This window comes from Panthera tigris, chromosome F3 (assembly GCF_018350195.1).
Source record: "Panthera tigris isolate Pti1 chromosome F3, P.tigris_Pti1_mat1.1, whole genome shotgun sequence".
NCBI classification, from domain to species: domain Eukaryota; kingdom Metazoa; phylum Chordata; class Mammalia; order Carnivora; family Felidae; genus Panthera; species Panthera tigris.
In genome coordinates this window covers 9,806,602-9,826,055 of record NC_056678.1, presented here as the reverse complement: position 1 = coordinate 9,826,055, position 19,454 = coordinate 9,806,602, and the positions used below count along the sequence as shown (strand labels likewise).

The 19,454-nt window shown below is 35.5% G+C and overlaps 1 protein-coding gene across 1 annotated transcript in view; it reads left to right on the top strand.

The window, feature by feature from the left end:
• The window catches only part of FMN2 (formin 2), a 387,917-nt gene that overhangs the window by 137,750 nt on the left and 230,713 nt on the right, over positions 1-19,454 (top strand). The window lies entirely within an intron of this gene.

Sequence of the window (19,454 nt, the reverse complement as noted above, 5' to 3'; positions counted from 1 at the left end):
CACCCTAAAATGGGGAAATGGCTACATTTCTTAATTTTTCTGGTTGGGGGGTTGAGTGCATGGATGCAAGAGAATGGTGAGCAGCTCAGTCCTGGGAGGCGGTGAGAGAGAGGTGAGACCCCAAGCCACCAGTGTTCTCCTGGACCATTCTCCCCAGATAAGTGGCAACCAATGGGGTGATTCCTTGAATTTTTGCCCCTGACCTGGAAGTTGTGGCTAAAAGTATGACCCAGAGTTGTAGCTAAAAGTATGATCCATTGACATTTATTTCAGATCAGATAACTCCCACCATATGGATACTGCCAAATCCAGCCAGGGGAGGATAGATTTGAATGGCACAGCTTGACCCCTGGGACCTCTAGCTGAGTGATAAGCAGGCTCACTGCAGGCTTTTCTATTATTCTGAAAATGATGCATACCTAAACATTATGCAGCTGAGGTTTTCAGAATCATTTATTGCAGTACAAATGGCCTCTGGCGACCTTAGGTCAAGGACTATGATAAATTGGACAATAGCTGGCATATTGTAGGCACTGAATAAATATTTGTTTAAAAGTAAACCAGCTGACCATGGGAGGAGGACTTCATAATCAGAGACTATGCCTAATAATGATTAAAAAACAGAAAATCATTCATCTCATAGTAATCAGCATGGCCAAGGTGACAGTACTAAGGGGAATAAAAGCAAATGGAAAACCACATTTTCTCTGACAGAGGTAAATGTTAAGAAAAACTCTTTTCACAGTACATTTGCATATAGCACACTTAGGCTGAATCATACCTCTTCTGTGGACTCTTATGGAGTATATATATGTATACTTATATATGTGTGTGTGTATATATATATATATATACATACACATACATATATGTATGTATATGTATGTGTATGTATATATATATGTGTATATATATATATACACACACACACACACACACACACACACACACACACACACACACACACGTACACATATGTATCAAGGACAATGAGGCAGCCAGGATTGTCATTTGATGGTGGGCAGATGTGACATGGGATGTTTCTTGTCTAGGGAAGGTATACTCAGAAAGGCAAACAATGTCTTCTCTATCTTTCATCACCACTTTTTTTCCACTGAATGAACATAGATAAGGGAGATACTTCATACATTACCAGAGACTTTAGGATTTCATACTTATTTGACATAATCTTCAGTTTTTGGCTTACTGAAATAAGATTTATGTGTGAATCATCACAAATTCACAAATTCAACTAGTTTGCCTGAGATGGACTGTGCACAACACCAGTTTATCTGCATTGAACATCATCTCAGCATGATCCCCTTACTCTGTCATTAAGACATTTCATAAACTATGGGTAAGAGATTTTGCCAATGTCATAATTTGCACTTATTGACTGTGATGCTACTGTCGACTTTAACTCCAAACAGGGTTAATGGAAAAGTCTCCATTATGACTCCTGATAACCTTGTTCAGCATCTCCTTGGTCTAGGTCTTGGTATTGAGCTCTGCACTTCAGGTCTGTTTTTGAAGGGATAAGGTTTTTGTTTTTTCCCTCTCCCTCTCCCTCTCCCTCTCCCTCTCCCTCTCCCTCTCCCTTCCCTTCCCCTCCCTATGTATGTTGGAGAGAGAAAAATCCTCAATGTGATATATTTCTGAAGAAACCTAGTTTTATTTTACTTTGCTGTATTTGGAAGAAAAATATATTCATTTCATTGACTTGAGACAATTAAAATTTTGTTTAAGGAAATATATTTTCAGGCTGTATGCAAATAGTTCCCCTTTTTATGGGAAATGTATACTGATTGTATGTGCAGACATTTTGGTACCTCATGATTCATGTCCAGTGTAATGAATAGCCTTTAATGCTCTGGCATATGTTTATGGAGGTATTTCAAGCAATTCTTCTTATATACAATGGAAGCTAGAAGTTCTGTTTTTCTTTAAATATTTAAAAATAGCCAAATAATTTTTCTGTGATCTGTCTTCTTCTTGAAAGCAAGACTGTGGTCAAATGCACTGGTATTTAATGAAGTGCCTGTGCTGTTTTTACTCTTTCAGAGAGGCATTTTCAGCGTGATAGTAGCAGATCCCTTAGCTGGGCACGTTGCTGTTTGGCATGAGGAGAAAGAGGGCTACTTTCTGGACACCTAGTCCAGTAGTAATGATGAATATCTTGTATTTCTAAAACGTTTTTCCTCCCAGGAACCTAAAACAAAACATTTCTTATTTTTTCGTGGAATATATATATATATTTCTGTGGTGACTTCTTTATTCTTTATTTTGAAGTATTTAAAATATAAGGAGATTAGCTGAGAAGGTATATGTGAGTTTATCAGACTATGATCTGACATTCTTCTTCAGTGAGTGTGACACGTATACATCACAATTAAATATCAGTCTGCCAACAGAACAGCAATAACCCTGTTTCCTACGGTGGCAGGAGGAAAGTAGAAACAAATTTTTATGAGGCTTGTGTTTAAGTGCTGATACACATACACACTTGCCCATTTTTTAAGGAATGCTCTAGAACTAGTAAACATTTAGCCCAATCTCCTGTGTGTTGCTGGGGTAATCCAAGGAATTTTAATGTTGATAGTGATCTTAAGACACCTCAGGATCTTCTGTGTTCCACTGAAGATTAAGTTTATCCTGAGTTTAGGAGCAGAAAAGTGAGAATTGATAGTAAGAGCTGCTTCAAAAAAGAGGTTTCTAGTTAATCCTGTGTCAAACAAGGTCATAAACGAATACACTTGGTAAATATGGTAACAATTGGAGCAACAACAATAGTAATAATCATAGTGGTAGTTAGGACAACAAAAAGAATTCTGGAAGCCACAAGGCACACTGTGCTTTATTTATCATGTGCCAGTCATTGCTTTTTAGCATTCTCCTTATATGAATTCATTGAATCCTCCTCGTTCTATGAGGTAGACCTCATTATCACCAGTGTATGGTACAGAAAACTGAGGTATAGAGGGCCTAAATAATGTTTCCAGGCTAGTAAGGGGCAGAGCTCAGGTTCAAGCTCCATTAATCTGACTCCAGAGCCTGAGAGCTTAGTCACTTGGTAATAAGTATGGGGGTGAAGTATTTTTTGTAAGTTTCAGTATACTTTTATATGGAAACCAGAATAGGTATTTTAGAAAATAGTAATTTGAATGTGTATTCATTATTCATTTTTCTATATGCTCACTATTAAATGACTAGTTGCATTTATGAAATTGTATGTGAAGATACTTTTAAAGCCTTTTACATATGCTAACAGATTTTGACAAGTGCATAAACTACAATGCCGCTAAACATGACATTTGCCCAATTAAATACAAGTTTATCTGAGAGATGAAAACTTTAGACACATAAGGTTCTGTAAACAGTAAAAATGAGGGCATTTGCTTGTGCAGCATTTAAGTCCTGGTTGGAAGTCTATAGCCACAGTGGTTAAACGTCACCAAACGTCAAGTGATGATACTTCTGATTCACTCCATGACACAAAAAGGAACCATCTCTGAAAAATATGCCTTAAGTCAATGAAGTCTAATCATACTTAAAAAGTCCGTAAAGGAACATGCTATCCATAATGGAAATTTAAACACAGAACTTAACAAGAGTGAATAAGAAGAATCTGTGTTATTTTTTAAATACATAGCTGACATTTGTTTAATCATTTAATGCAACACAAACAAATGTCTTTCTGGGTTTCTTCTATTTATCAGATTAAAATGCTCTGCTCAGAGAATGGGAGAGAAAAACAAGTCATGATAGTTAAATATTTGTTGGGCTTTAGCCTCTGGAAGTACGATTAGAAAAATAGTTAAATCTGCTACTTATTATAAGGGGAGGTAGTAACAGGATTTGTTAGAATTCCCATTTAATTACAGATATAAATGGTAAAGAGTTAGACATTTGGTATTCTGTTCAATCTTTCCATTGTGTTTGCTGACCTAACCTCTTTTAAGGCTTTATGTATGTGTGTTATAAAAACCCATAATAACAATGGGAAAAGAAGCATTCATTATTCAGATGTTCTTATATGGGAGTGTATGATGTAATGCTGCTAAGCATTCTTACATGAAGCAGTAATGGCTGTTATAAGGCTTCTTTCTACCATGTTGAGGCATTGGGGAAAAGTGTATGCTATACTTCAGATATTGTCTGCTGTAGTAATAGCCACATGAAAAGGGAAAAGGGGGTATGTATTCAGGGTACTCCTGAATCTCTAATAATTTCAAATAATGTAAATAATCTCTGTTTATTGCAAATGTTTTTTCGTTATTATTGGATATTTCAGTGTAGGCTCAGTGATAATCTGAGTAGTAGAAATTTAGTTTTTTGTATTGGTGTTAATTTTTCCTATTATAGCTGGCAAAGGGTGTGTTTTGGTTGATTTGGACAGTTATATTGGTCATCTAGACTGAAGACCTAAAATAATGTCTGAAACACAAAATATCTTACAATAAAACAATTTAGATTTGTTTTGGGGATACATAGTAAACATTTGGTACTTTGTTACTTTTAACATAACATCTGTTTTTAATAGAATACATTCCTATTGCAAGCCTTAAAATGTATTTACATAGAAAACCACATCAAAATACAGAGCTATAATTAGACAAACATAGGTTTTGTGGAATCTGGATTTGTTTTAGATGTTGAAAGATTTATTATTTTTTGAAGATGTTATTCCCATAACTATTTGTAGAGCATACCCAATCAATTCAAAGAATGCAAAAATAATAACCTCTATTTTTAAATTTTCTTTCAGCCAAAAAATTGTTTTTATAGTTCTAAGTAAATGGCAGACACACAAACACACACACACACGCACACACATACGCAAAACAAAACGAAACAAAACACAAAACAACCAGTGGCATACTAAAAAGGAAATGTAATTAGGCTAATGGTCCCAACCTTGCTAGATTATGTATTAGGAAAATTATGTTTGATTAATAACAAATTGAACTTGTACAAAATCTAATCATCATACTGTAAGTTAATTCTTTTGGGCTCTATTTTGATATACTATGATGATAATAAGTTTCTTTGCACTAGATGTATAAGAAAGGGGTATTGATATTTAATGGCTGAGATGTCCTATTTATCAAAATCCATAGGCATTGAAGAAACAGTTGTTTGGAAAATTCATTTGCAATTCATTACCTTATTATGATTATCTATGAAAACTGAAAGTCATCCTTGCAAAAGTAAGGAAAGCTTTTTGGTCATTTACAGAGTCTAAATTCTATAATTTGGAGCAGGTGATGGGGGAGCATTTCTCAGTACTGCTAACATAGAGTGGAACAACATTGCAGACAGCCAGGGAAAATTTAAAGAGAGAAAACACCAGTTACTTCCAGTGCTGCACCACTTTCTTGGCCTGAGGAGAGCAGGGTTTATCCGTTTCAGCAGGGAATACAGTAAAGAAGAGAGGCTCCTAGGCCAGGGAGTTTCTCTGGTGGGCTAATTTATTACTGTCTCCCTGAGGGACAGTATTAAGTAATTCATGCGACTAAATTTGAATCACTCTTCAAGTTTCATACCATATGCTCTAAAATAGTAAGTACTGCACATGATCAGGAGGGCTGAACAGAGCACACTGGCTGGATTTAGTATGAGTCTGTGTGCAAGAGACGAGACTTGAAGTGGCCCTTGAATTTATTTTGTTTAGATATGTAGAGAGAATTAAGGGATGATTTTTGAAAATAACACCGCAAACAAAGATTTCCTTGAACCTTATTTAAAACCATCGTAAATCAGTCAGGTGTTTTGGCACTCTTCTATGTGTGGGAACTCCTGTCTGACAGTTTCAGGAATGTGGATGCAGGTTATTGATACTTGTTTCCCTTAGCTCAGTATGTTTCCTTCCCATCCTCCTGGCAAATGTCTTTAGGCTTGTCTTAGACATAAGAGTGACAGTGGAATTTCACAAATTAGACCTGACGTTGATTTTTGCTGTTTTGGTGCTACATCGTGGGCTGTATGTCTCTTTACCATGGACAGCAACTGTCCATGCACCTGATTTGACTTACACAGTTACAATTACGATAGCTCCTACCTTTTGTCTGTGGGAACTGTTGCAGGTGACACAAGTCTGTTCACATTATACTTTCAGTGTGATCTGAGCTGAAAAATGTTTATGATTATTTGAGGACACAAGTATCAGACTTAAAGGAAAAAATAAAGTTCTTATTCATATCTCTATTTTGTATTCAAAACTTTTTTGTTGTTGTTTCAACTGGAATATAAATTTGTTTCTTTTTCAAAATCATGTTTATAAGGAAGATTTCTAACACTTCTGCTTTTATTTTGTTACATGTTAGTATATGAAATTTTAGAAGTACTGAATTATAACTAGAAATTATCTGAAGTATTACTTTGCAAATTTTATTGGAGGTGGGCCTCCTAGATCAACAGAACAGGGAGTTTGGTGAGTCCTCTTTCCAGCAAAACAGCAATTAACTGTGAAAACTACAACAAAAATATTCATTTAAAGTCTCTGGCAGTTGGTCTAAGGGTACAAAGGAAATAGAGAAACAATCATTCAAGAAAATGTATCAAGACTCAATAAGAATAGTGAGAGTCTGTGGCTTTTGAGCCATGACCCACTCCATCACCAGCCCCCCTAACTCTATGCTATGGAATCTTACCCAAGGCATATAAAGCTGAGAACACCAAGGTCTCTCTCCCTTAGGTTATGGTTTTACTTTAGGAGAGCCAGGATTCTGGCATTCCTAATTTCCCCAGTCCCCTGTTGCAGAAGCTCTAGTCCAGGCAACTATGGAGAGCTAAGGAAAGAGGAAGCCGAGAAGGGCCCTTTAGGAATCAAAGTTAACTCTGAGTCAGGAAGGCTGTGCACCTGTGCCAGGCTGTATCTGCTCAGGAGGAGTCAAGCAATATATGGGATACCATGAAAGCATTCTCTAAACCTCATACAGTGTCAACAAAATCAGTCATTCCTGAAAGTCTGGGAGGTGTGTGCATGCCCAAGGCCACACCCTCTCAGAAGCAGTTAGAGAAAATCCAAGTTACTACCTCCTTTGTGGCTGAATGTGAGAAAAGTTGCATAAACTCTGAACTGTATAGTAGCCTCCAGGGCATGCACCCCACTCCCCCACACAATGGTTAAAGGTAAAACTCTAAGTGGTTAGGGGACTTCAGTGTAATCTTCGGCTTAATAAATGGCTCAACCCACCCAGGGATGACTCCTAGGTAAGTCAGGGCAAAAGATAAAATAATGGGGGAAGAATGTGTGCAAGAACATCAGATTGCACACTGTTGCAGATATAATTCATAGAACTAGTCAGGCCAAAATAAACAAATAAGCAAAAAATAAACAAGCCAACAATAAAAAAGAATCCTGGGGCAGGGAATGGGAAATCAATATCCAGAGTTGCTACAGTATATTATCTGAAATGTCCAGTTTTCAACAACTGTATGAGAACCACAAAGATGTCACAAAGTATCACCTATATGCAGGAAAACAAACAGGCAGTAGAAACATTATGCAGAGGCCCAGATAGCACATTTAACATTCATAGACTTCAGTTTTTAAAAAAAATTTTTTTTTAACGTTTATTTATTTTTGAGACAGAGAGAGACAGAGCATGAAGGGGGGAGGGTCAGAGAGAGGGAGACACAGAATCCGAAACAGGCTTCAGGCTCTGAGCTGTCAGCACAGAGCCCGACGTGGGGCTCGAACTCACAGACCACGAGATCATGACCTGAGCCGAAGTCGGCTGCCCAACCGACTGAGCCACCCAGGCGCCCCATAGACTTCAGTTTTTTTAATGTTTATATTATTTTTGAGAGAGACAGAGCACGAGCAGGGGAGAGGCAGAGAGAGGGAGACACAGATACTGAAGCAGACTGAAGGCTCTGAGGTGTCAGCACAGAGCCTTACATGGGGCTTGAACTCATGAACCGTGAGACCATGACCTGAGCTGAAGTCAGACGCCCAACTGACAACCACCCAGGTGCCCCTTTTATTTAAAAAAAAAATTTTAAACATACATAAACTTCAGATCATTCATGCTAAATATCTTCAAAGAACTAAGGGAAACTGTTTCTAAGAAGTAAAGGAAGGTATGATGACAATGTTTCATCAACTTGAGAATGACAATAGAGAGACATTATTAAAAAAAATTGAAGTTGAAAAGTATAATAATCAAAATGGAAAAAAAAAACCACTGTGTAGTTTCACAAGTGATTTGTGGTAGCAGAAAAACAAAACAAAACAACCAGCAACCTTTAAGGTAAATCAATAGAGACTATGTAGTCTGAAGAACAGAGAAAAAAAAACAAGTGGGGAAATAAAAGACAGAACCTCAGAATAATGTGGAACACCATTAAGTGACCAACGTCAATGAAATGTACCAAAAGGAGAAGAGAAAGGTATAGAAAAATATTTGAAGATGGGTCCAGAAATTTGATGAAAAGCGTTAATAAACACATCCAAGTTCAGTGAATGTCAAGGAGTAAACACCAGGTGATCTACACCCTGACCCATCTTAATTCAAAACATTGAGAGCCAAAGATAAAGAGAAAAATCTTGAAAGCAGTAAGAGAAAAACAACTCCTCACACACAAGGAAATTTCAGTAATAACAGCAGATGAATAGAAACAAAGTTGCACTGGAGTAAGGAAATGACACTAGGTGAAGTCAAAGTTACAGAAAGAAATGAACAATGAAGGCTAAATAGGAAGGTTAATTCATAACAAGTATGAATATATACTTCTCTCCTGTCAACTTCTTTAAAGTATAAGATTATATATACTAGTAATTTATAACAATTTGTATCATATATAAAACACATGTGCACACAGTATATATAACAGTGATAGTGTAAAAGGGTGAGAAGTGAATGGAGCTATAAGAGGAGTAAAGTTTCTATGTTTTGGAATTAGGTCAGTATAAATCTGAAGTAGATTCTGATAAATTAAGGATATATTGTAAGCCCTAGAGCAACCACGAAGAAAACTGAAATATCAAATAAATTCACAAAAGAAGTTAGATATCCAGTTACTCCATTTAATACAAAAGTAGGTAATAAAGAAAGAATAGAGGAATGAAAAAGACAGATATATATTTAAAAAATGAAAAATGGCAGATGTAAATTCAATCATATTGATAATAACATTAAATGTGAATGAATTAAACAATCCATTAAAAAGGCAGATGTCAGATTGCATAAAAATAATCCAAGTGTGTATTGTGTTACTAGAGGAACACTTTAGATTCTAAGATATAAATAAGTCAAAAGCAAAAAAGATAGACCAACCTTAAACAACCATAAAAAAGCTGGAGTAGCCATACCGATATCAGATAAAATAGACTTAAAAAATTACTTGAGATAAAGAAGGACATTCCTTCTAATAAAAGCTTAATCTATCAGGAAGGTACAGTAATTATAAACATACATGCACATAATAGTAATATCCCAAAATACATGAAGAACAAACTGACAATTAAAGGAAGAAATAAATAACATTTGGAGATTTTAATAGCCCACTTTTAATGATGGATAGAAGGTAAGCAGAAGATCAGCAAGGATGGAAAAGACTTCAACAACCACATAAACAAACTAGACTTGACATCTGTGGAACATAAACTCAATAGCAGCAGAAAACACATATTTCTCAAGTATGTATAGAACATTCTCTGGGATGGACCATACGCAAAGTCCACAAAACAAGCTTTCATAAATTTGAGATTGAAGCCTTAACAAATTTTAAACTATTGAAAAAGTATTTTTCTGGCCACAGTGGAATTAAATTAGCAATAAGTAACAAAGAAATTTGAGGAAATTTGCAGGTATGTCTAGGTTAAACAACATGTTCCCAAATAATAAGTGTTTCAAATAAGGAAACACAAGAAAAATTAGAAAATACTTTGAAATGACTATTAGTGAAATCATAACATACTAAAACTTATTGTTTGCAACTAGAGCAGTGCTCAGAGAAATTTATGGCTGTAAATACCTATCTTAAAAAAACCTAAAACCAATCATCTGAACTTTCACCTTAAACTGAGAAAGAAGGGAGTAATAAACACTAGAGTGGAAATAATGATTAAAAGAATATGAAAACAACAGAGAAAATCAACAAAGCAGAAGCTGGTTCTGTGAGGTTAAGAGAACTGAAAAGCCTTTACTAGATTGACCAAGAAGAAAGACCAGGATGTCCCTTCTCACCACTTCTGCTTCACAATATCCTGAAGGTTCTAGTTTAGGTAATTAGGTAAGAAAAAGAAACAAATGGCGTTCAGATTGGAATGAAAGAAGTAAAATTCTCTTTACAGATAACATCTCTAATATAAAATATCCAAAAGGAATCCACTAAAAAATGATTCGAACTAACAGGAATTCAGTGAGACGGCACAAGATACAAAATCATTGCAGAAAAACCAATTCTATTTCTAGGCACTAGCAATTTACATTGTGAAAATGTAATTAGGAAACCAATTCCCTTTACAATAGCATCCAAAAAGTAAAATACTTAGTATAAATTTAACAAAAGGACTGCAAGACTTCTACACTGAAAACTAGAAAACAGTGTGGAAGGGAAGTAAAAGAAGATCTTAATAAATGGAACAACATGCCATGTTCATAGATCAGAGGACTCAGTAGTCACCTGTAGATTCAACACAATGTCTAACAGTTTTTTGTTTTTCGGAAATTGGCAGGCTGATCTTGAAAATTTATTTGCAAACACCAGGGGCCCAAGATAATCAAAATAATCTAAAAAAAATAAAGTTGGAGGACTCACAGTTCCCGATTTCAAAGTTATTACAAAGATATTAATTAAGGTGGTGTGGTACTCTCAGATGGATAGACATGTTGGTCAGTGGAATAGAAGGAAGAGTCCAAAAATAAATCCTAGCGTTTAGGGTTTGATTTTTGACAGTGTGGTGCCAAAACATTTCAAGGGCAAAGGAAGTATTTTCAACAAATGGTGCTCAGAGAACCAGATATTCACATGAAAAAAAATAATAATAATAAAGTTGAACCTTCACCTCATACCATGAGCAAAAATTAACTCAAAATGTATCATAGGCTTGAATGTAAGACCTAAACTATAAAATTCAGAAGAAAACATAGGAGTCCATATGACTTCTAAAGTACATGTGACAAAAGAAAAAAATAGATAAATTATACAACATGAAGATGAACAATGTTTGTGCTGCAAACAATACTATCAAGAAAATAAAAAAGTCTCACAAATTAGAAAATATTTGCAAATCATGTATCTGATAAGGAGTTAATATTCTGTATGTATAATGAACTCTTCCAACTCAACAACAAAAACAGCCTGATTAAAAAAATTGTCAAAGGAATGTGAATAGATCTTTCTGCAAAGATATACCACTGGCCAATATGTATGTGAAAGGCTGCTCAATGTCATTGGCGATAGGGAAATGAAAAAGCATCGTGTAACACCACTTTACATGTAGTAGGACGGCTAAGAAAGACCATAAAATGTGTGATGAGGATGTGGAGAAATTGGAGTTCTTACACACTGCTGGCAGGAATATAAAAGTGGTGTAGCCATTTGGATTTCAATAACAATTCAACTCTTAATCCACTAATTCGTATATTCACCAGCAAAATTCTATTTTTCGTATATTCACCAGTAAAATTCTATTTTTCGTAAGAAAGTACATATTTTTTCTGGTAGCTCTAGTTACCCATTAAATAATAATAATATCAGATTATAATTTTGTGGCTACATAATATTTTATCAAGGTCAGAAAACTTCTAAGGCAAAACTTTTGCCCCCTAAAATATATTGTCAAAAGTGTAAGCTATTTTTAACTTTAAGAAAATGTAGTTTTACTAGGCAAAAATCGATTAACATCTGAAGAGAAATGTATAGATTTTCTCTTTGCTTTTGATGAAGAGGCTAGAGATATATGGACTGTGATTTTCTCTTCAGGAGTATAGGCCCTGGGAATATAATTAAACCAGTTTTGAAACCTACTGTGCTTCAGTGAATGCTCTTGGACAGAATCACCAGACTCCCCCAGGGGATAGATTTTAGTGTTTCTGATGGTGATGTCTGCTGTTAGTTTAACTTTGACTATAGACTGGTTTATTGCTTGTTTCATGAAAACTTTCAATAATTTTTCTTCCCGCAAGTCCTCATGTATGAAAGAAGATTAAATGCAAAATTTAACAACTTACGTGTTCAACAGACATATGCTGCAGAAGAGATTTGCATTATTGAAGCTAAATTTTTTCACTAATTTTTTAAATTAATTTTTTTTTTATTTTTGAGAGAGAGAGAGAGGGAGCAGGGAAAGGGCAGAGAGAGAGGAGGACACAAAATCCAAAGCAGACTGCAGACTCCGAACTGTCTGCACAGAGCCTGTCACCGGGCTCAAACTCACGAACCGTGAGATCATGACCGGAGCTGAAGGCAGCCACCCAGGCGCCCCTGAAGCTAAATTTATGTGGGTAAATTAAAATTGGCCCATGCTGGCACTCTTCAGCTTGCTCTCTCTCTCTCTCTTTCTTGCTCTCTCGTCCTCTCTCTCATATGCAGTGACGTGATATTTGAGGCCAACTTGGGATTCGGCATCTCTTACCCTTTACACACAGGTAGAGAGTAAAAACCAAAAACTATTGATTTCTTGGTGACATAGTTAATGATGCCCCCACAGAACATGAAGGACTTAATTTGCTGCTAATTATGGTACCATTGTAATGCTTATTTATGTTTAGCTATAAAGCAAAAAATGACGTTTGGTGTTTGTATTGAATTGTTTTATATGGATGAAATGCCTATCCTTTCATAATTGACAAATTTTAACTAGTGTAGGGAAAGTGACTTAAAAATATCAAGTTTTAGAAAACATGAAACTCTATTATGAACCTTCCCACCTCAAACTAATTGGAAGATAAAATGAGAGTAGAAGAACTTGAAATGAGGGCAAGAAAGAAAAAGGAGAAATACCTTAAGTCAGCTAAGGCTTAGCAGAGCTTGTAAGTAGTTTCTTCCCTCATTTTTTCTTTGTAGTCATAAAAATCATTATTTTGAGATGAATGTTAATCAGGAATGTAGGCAAGGTTTTTCTTTAATTGATCCATATGGCAATCTTTATGTATGGTTTTGTGTATTTCTCCACATGGATTCTAATGTCATTAAGCCTTTTCACAAACCATACACAGGTCATTCTTTATAGTTCTTAGCTCTAATATACTACAAAATAACTTTTTAAAATTTCATACTTTTCTTTGTAATGTCGATGTTTTTACTTGTGGCCGCTTTTACCAAGGTTTTGTGTACTTCAGTCAATTACTGTCATAAGTAAAGCTTTTCATAATTAGGATGGAATTTCTCCCACTTTTTTCTAGTGCCAAAAAATAAAACCAATGGGTCCTTCAAGCATCACTAGAAGCTAGAAATTGAGTTGAGATCCATTTGAAACTGCATGCCTTTTAAGTTATCGGCCTTTCTTTTATGGCCTCCATAGGCACAGGGCCCCATAAAAATTGGCTTTCAGATTTTCCTCATCCTTTGAACTGGCAAGGAAAGTCAAAATAATATATTTTTTAATATTTTTATTTTAATTCCAGAGTAGTTCACATACAGTGTTATATTAGTTTCAGGTGGACACCATAGCAACTTGACAATTCCATGCTTCACAACAAGTGCCCTCCGTAACCTCATTTGTTTCACCCATCCTCTAGCCCCTGCTCCCCTCTGGTAACCATCGCTTGTTCTCTTCAGTTAAGAATCTGTTTCATGGTTTGTCTCCCTCTCTCTTTTTTTCCTTCGTTTGTTTGGTTTGTTTCTAAATTCCACATATGAGTGAAATCATGGTATTTGTCTTTCTCTGACTTATTTCGCTTAGTGTTACACTGTCTAGCCCTACTATCCATGTTGTTGCAAATGGAAAGAATTTCATTCTTTTTCATGGCTAATATTCCATGATGTAATATATTATATACTATATATTATACACTATACACACACACACACACACACATCTTCCTTATCCATCCATCTATTGATGGACACTTCAGCTGCTTCCATAGTTTGGCCATTGTAAATAAAGCTACCATAAACACAGAGATGCATGCATCCCGTTGAATTAGTGTCCTTGTATTTTTTGGTAAATACTCAGTAGTGCAATTTCTGGATCATAGGATAGTTCTATTTTTAACTTTTTAAGGAAATTCCACACTCTTTTCCACAGTGGCTGCACCAGTTTGCATTCCCATCAACAGTGCAAGATAGTTCTTTTCCTCCACATTCTCAGCAACACTTGTTGTTTCTTGTGTTTTTTATTTTAACCACTCTGACAGGTGTGAGGTGATATCTATTATAATTTTGATTCGTATTTCCCTGATGATAAGTAATATTGAACACTTTTTCATGTGTCTGTTGGCCATCTGGATGTCCTCTCTGGAGAAATGTCTGATCGTGTCTTCTGCCCATTTTAAAATTGGGTTATTTGTTTTTTGGGTGTCAAATTGTAGAAGTTCTTTATATAATTAGGATACTAACCCTTTATCAAAGGTGTCATTGCAAATATCTTCTCCCATTCAGTAGGTTGCCTTTTAGTTTTGTTGATGGTTTTCTTTGCTATGCAAAGATGTATTTTGATATAGTCCCGAGAGTTTATTTTTGGTTTTGTGTCCTTTGCCTCAGGGCACCTATATAGAAAAATGTTGCTACAGGCAATATCAGAAAAATTCCTGCTTGTGCTCTCTTCCAGGATTTGTATAGTTTCAGGTCTCACATTTAGGTCTTTAATTCATTTTGACTTTATTTTTGTGTATGGTGAAAGTAAGTGGTCAAGTTTCATTCTTTTGCATGTAGCTGTCCAGTTTTCCGAACACCGTTAGTTAAAGAGACTGTCCTTTACTCTTTGTATATTCATTCCTACTCTATCGAAGATTAATAACCATAAAACTCCAGGTTTATTTCTGGGTTTTCTGTTCTGTTACATTGAACTGTATATCTGTTTTTGCAGCATTACTTTACTGGATTGATTTCTACAGCTTTGTAATATAACTTAAAGTCTAGAATGGTGATACCTCCAGTTTTGTTTTTCTTTTTAAAAAATTGCTTTGGCTATTTGAGGTCTTTTGTAGTTTCATACAAATTTCAGGATTGATCTAGTTCTGTGAAAAATGCTGTTGGTATTTTGATGGGAATTGCAATAAATCTGTAAATTGCTTTGTGCAGTGTGGATATTTTAGCAGTATTTTTTCATCCAATCCATGAGCATGGAATGTCTTTCCATTTCTTTGCATTTGTTTTCATATAGTTTTTCATAATATTCTCTTACTATTGTATTTTTGAGGTGTTGGCTGTTATTTCTTCTCTTTCATTTGTGATTTTATTTATTTCAGCTCTCCCCCACTCTCTCTTTTGATGGTTTTGGCTAGAGGTTTATCAATTTTGTTTCTTTTTTTCAAGGAACCAGCTCCTAGTTTCATTATCTATTCTATTGTTTTTTTTAGTTTGTATATCATTTATTTCTGCTCTAATCTTTATTATTTCCTTCCTTCTTCTGGTTTTGGGTTTTATTTGTTCTTTTTCTAGCTCCTTTAGGTATAAGGTTACATTGTTTATTTGAGATATTTCTTGTTTCTTGAGGTATGCCTATATTGCTATAAACTCTCCTATTAGAACCAAAACCAAAAGTTTTGGACTGTGTGTTTTCATTTTCATTTGTTTCCATGTATTTTTAATTTATTCTTTGATTTCTTGGTTGACCCACTCATTGTTTAGTTGCCTGTTATCTAACCCTGTGTGTTTGTGGTTTTTTAAGATTTTGTCTTGTGTTTGATTTTAATTTCATAGTGTTATGGTCAGAAAAGATGCATAGTATGACTTCGATGTTTTTAAAGTTGTAGAGACTTGTTTTCTGACCTGTTATGTGATCTATTTTGGAGAATGTTTCATGGGCACTTGAAAAGAATGTGTATTCTGCTGTTTTAGGATGAAATGTTCTGAATATATCTGTTAAATTCTGCTCAGTGTGTCATTCAGAGCCACTGTTTTCTTGTTGGTTTTCTGTTTGATGATGTGTCTGTTGATGTATGTGTGATGTTCAAGTCATCTACTGTAATTGTATTACTGTCAGTTCCTTTATATTTGTTATTAACTGTTTTATGTGTTTGGGAGCTTCCATGATGGGTGCATCAATATTTACAATTGTTATATCTTCTTGTTGGATTATCCCCTTTATTATTTCATAGTGTCCTATTTGTCTCTTTTTACCGTCTTTGTTTTAATGTCTATCTTTTCTTTTTTCCTTTCTTTCTTTCTTTTTCTTTTTCTTTCTTTCTTTCTTTCTTTCTTTCTTTCTTTCTTTCTTTCTTTCTTTTTCTTAACTTATTTTTTTAATTTACATCCAAATTAGTTAGCATATAGTACAACAATGATTTCAGGAGTAGATTCCTTAATGCCTCTTACCCACTTAGCCCATCCCCCATCCACAACCCCTCCAGTAACTCTCTGTTTGTTCTCCATATTTAAGAGTCTCTTCTGTTTTGTCCCCCTCCCTGTTTTTATATTACTTTTGTTTCCCTTCCCTTATGTTCATCTGTTTTGTATCATAAAGTCCTCATATGAGTGAAGTCATATGATATTTGTCTTTCTCTGACTAATTTCGCTTAGCATAATACCCTCTAGTTCTATCCACGTAGCTGCAAATGGCAAAATTTCATTCTTTTTGATGGCCGAGTAATACTGCATTGTGTGTGTGTGTGTGTGTGTGTGTGTGTGTGTGTGTGTATGCATACATATATACATACACACCACATCTTATTTATCCATTCATCCACCAATGGACATTTGGGCTCTTTCCATACTTTGGCTATTGTTGATAGTGCTGCTATAAACAATGTCTATATTTTCTGATACGAGTATTGCTACACGAGCTTTCTTTGACAACCATTTACATGATAAATGTTTCTCCACCCCTTTACTTTTAATATGCAGGTATCTTTAGGTCTGAAACGAGTCTCTTGCAGGCAGCATATAGATGGGTCTTGTTTTTTTATCCATGCTGTCACCCCATGTCTTTTGATTGGTGCGTTTAGTCCACTTACATTCAAAGTAATTCTTGATAGATATGTATTTTTTGCTATTTTGTTTCTTGTTGTTTATGCAGTTTTTCTCTGATATTTTCTTTTCTTGCTGTCTTTCATGGTTTGCTGGTTTTCTTTTGTGATATACTTGGATTCATTCTTTTTATTCTTTCCATATCTGTTAGTGGTTTTGATTTTTGGTTACCATTTATTTCATATATAACCTCTTTTGTATATAGCAATTTATAAGAAGGTGATGGTTGCTTAAGGTTTAACCCATTCTTTATTCCTCTCCCCATCAGATTTTGGGTATATAGTGTCATACTTAATATCCTCTGTGATTGGGGCGCCTGGGTGGCTCAGTCGGTTAAGCGGCCGACTTTGGCTCAGGTCATGATCTCGCAGTCAGTGAGTTCAAGCCCCGCGTCGGGCTCTGTGCTGATAGCTCAGAGCCTGGAGCCTGTTTCAGATTCTGTGTCTCCCTCTCTCTCTGACTCTCCCCCTTTCGTGCTCTGTCTCTATGTCAAAAATAAATAAACGTTAAAAAAAAATTTTTTTTAAAAATATCCTCTGTGATGTGAATCCTTTGACTGATTTTTTATGGAAATAGTTATTTTTATTGCTTTTGTGTTTCCTACTTTTTATACTCTCACTTACAGTCTTTCCTTTCCACTCAAAGAGTCCCTTTTAATATTTTGTGTTGGTCTTGTTTAGTGTCATGAACTCCTTTAATTTTTGTTTGGGAAACTCTTTATCTCTTCTTCTATTCTATATGATAGCCTTGCTGGGTTGAATATTCTTATCTGTAGATTTTTCCCTTTCAGCAACTAAGTAACATTTCTTTTGTTTTGAAAGTTAGGTTGCGGTGTTGCCCTGGCAATATCAGACAGACTTGCTGCTTTTTTGTAAGCAAAGACTTCCATATTAGAGTAATGGCAGCTTCCTTTTGAATATTGCCCCATAGAAAGCAGATAGATAGAGAGGAACTCATATTTGAATAATGAAATAAAAACTCTCATTAGACTTTTTGCATTTTATATTAAGTCTCCCCGAAACCAAACCAAAATAAATTGCCTCTTTTAAAAAGATTAAAGGGACACCTGGGTGGCTCAGTCGGTTAAGCGACTGACTTCGGCTCAGGTCATGATCTCACGGTTTAAGCCCCGTGTCAGGCTCAGTGCTGACAGTCCAGAGCCTGAAGCCTGCTTCAGATTCTGTGTCTCCCTCTCTCTCTGCCCCTCCCTGCTCACACTCTGTCTCTCTGAAAAATAAACAAACATTAAAAATTTTTTTTAATTGAGAAAAATAAAAAGATCAGAAGTATTTCCTCCTCTTTATACAGCGTATGGATAAAGCTTGGTGTTATTACAAAATCTAATCATTACACAATGCACATGAAGAAAATAATCAAATGGCAAAATGGATTCAGTTTTTTCTGTATGTTTTGCTGGTAAAAAATTAAACAGGAAGGGAACTAATTTAGTGTAAAATATACAGATGGTAGCTACACCATGGTATAACATACCATAAAGGTATCAAATCACTATGTTGTACACCTGAGACTAATGTAACATTGTCAACTCTACTCCAATTAAAAATGCAAATTATGGGGGCGCCTGGGTGGCTTGGTCGGTTAAGCGTCCGACTTCGGCTCAGGTCATGATCTCACGGTCCGTGAGTTCGAGCCCCGCGTCGGGCTCTGTGCTGACCGCTCAGAGCCTGGGGCCTGTTTCAGATTCTGTGTCTCCCTCTCTCTCTGCCCCTCCCCTGTTCATGCTCTGTCTCTCTCTGTCTCAAAAATAAATAAACGTTAAAAAAAAAATTAAAAAAAAAATGCAAATTATGCAATTGGCTAAATTAGAATAGTATATATAACTAGGAGGAAAAACAGAACTTCTTAATAGAGATGTGAAGGCATCAAAGCTTGATACCCTGAACTGTAGAATCTAGAGTGGTCTCTGAAGGGCTTGGAGTGGTTACAGGTAGGGCTTGAAATAATAAGTAGGTTTTGAATGGAGTTGATGGCTTGCATTCTCAATCTTAAGTAATAGTTTATTGAGAGATTTTCTATCTAAACAATATAAAGTTCTATATGAGATAATTCTCTTTGGTGCCATGTTTTTCAACAGATAGCTTCAGGAACGAGAAACAGGGGTTAGGAATAAGTCTTGCCAAATTTATCAGATCTTTATTATGCTTCTTAGTTTCTCTTTTTTAAAATGTCCCCCTGTTTTCTAAAGCATTTCTAGGTATTTCTTGAACTCATTTATCTTCATGGCTTGGTTTTCTTCTGGGTAACATGTTCCATATGTTGTCTCCATTTTCCCAAGTATTATTAGCTGTATTCTGTATTTACCACGAGTATCCCAATATTTATGTTACTGACTCTTCCATTGCTCATTCTTT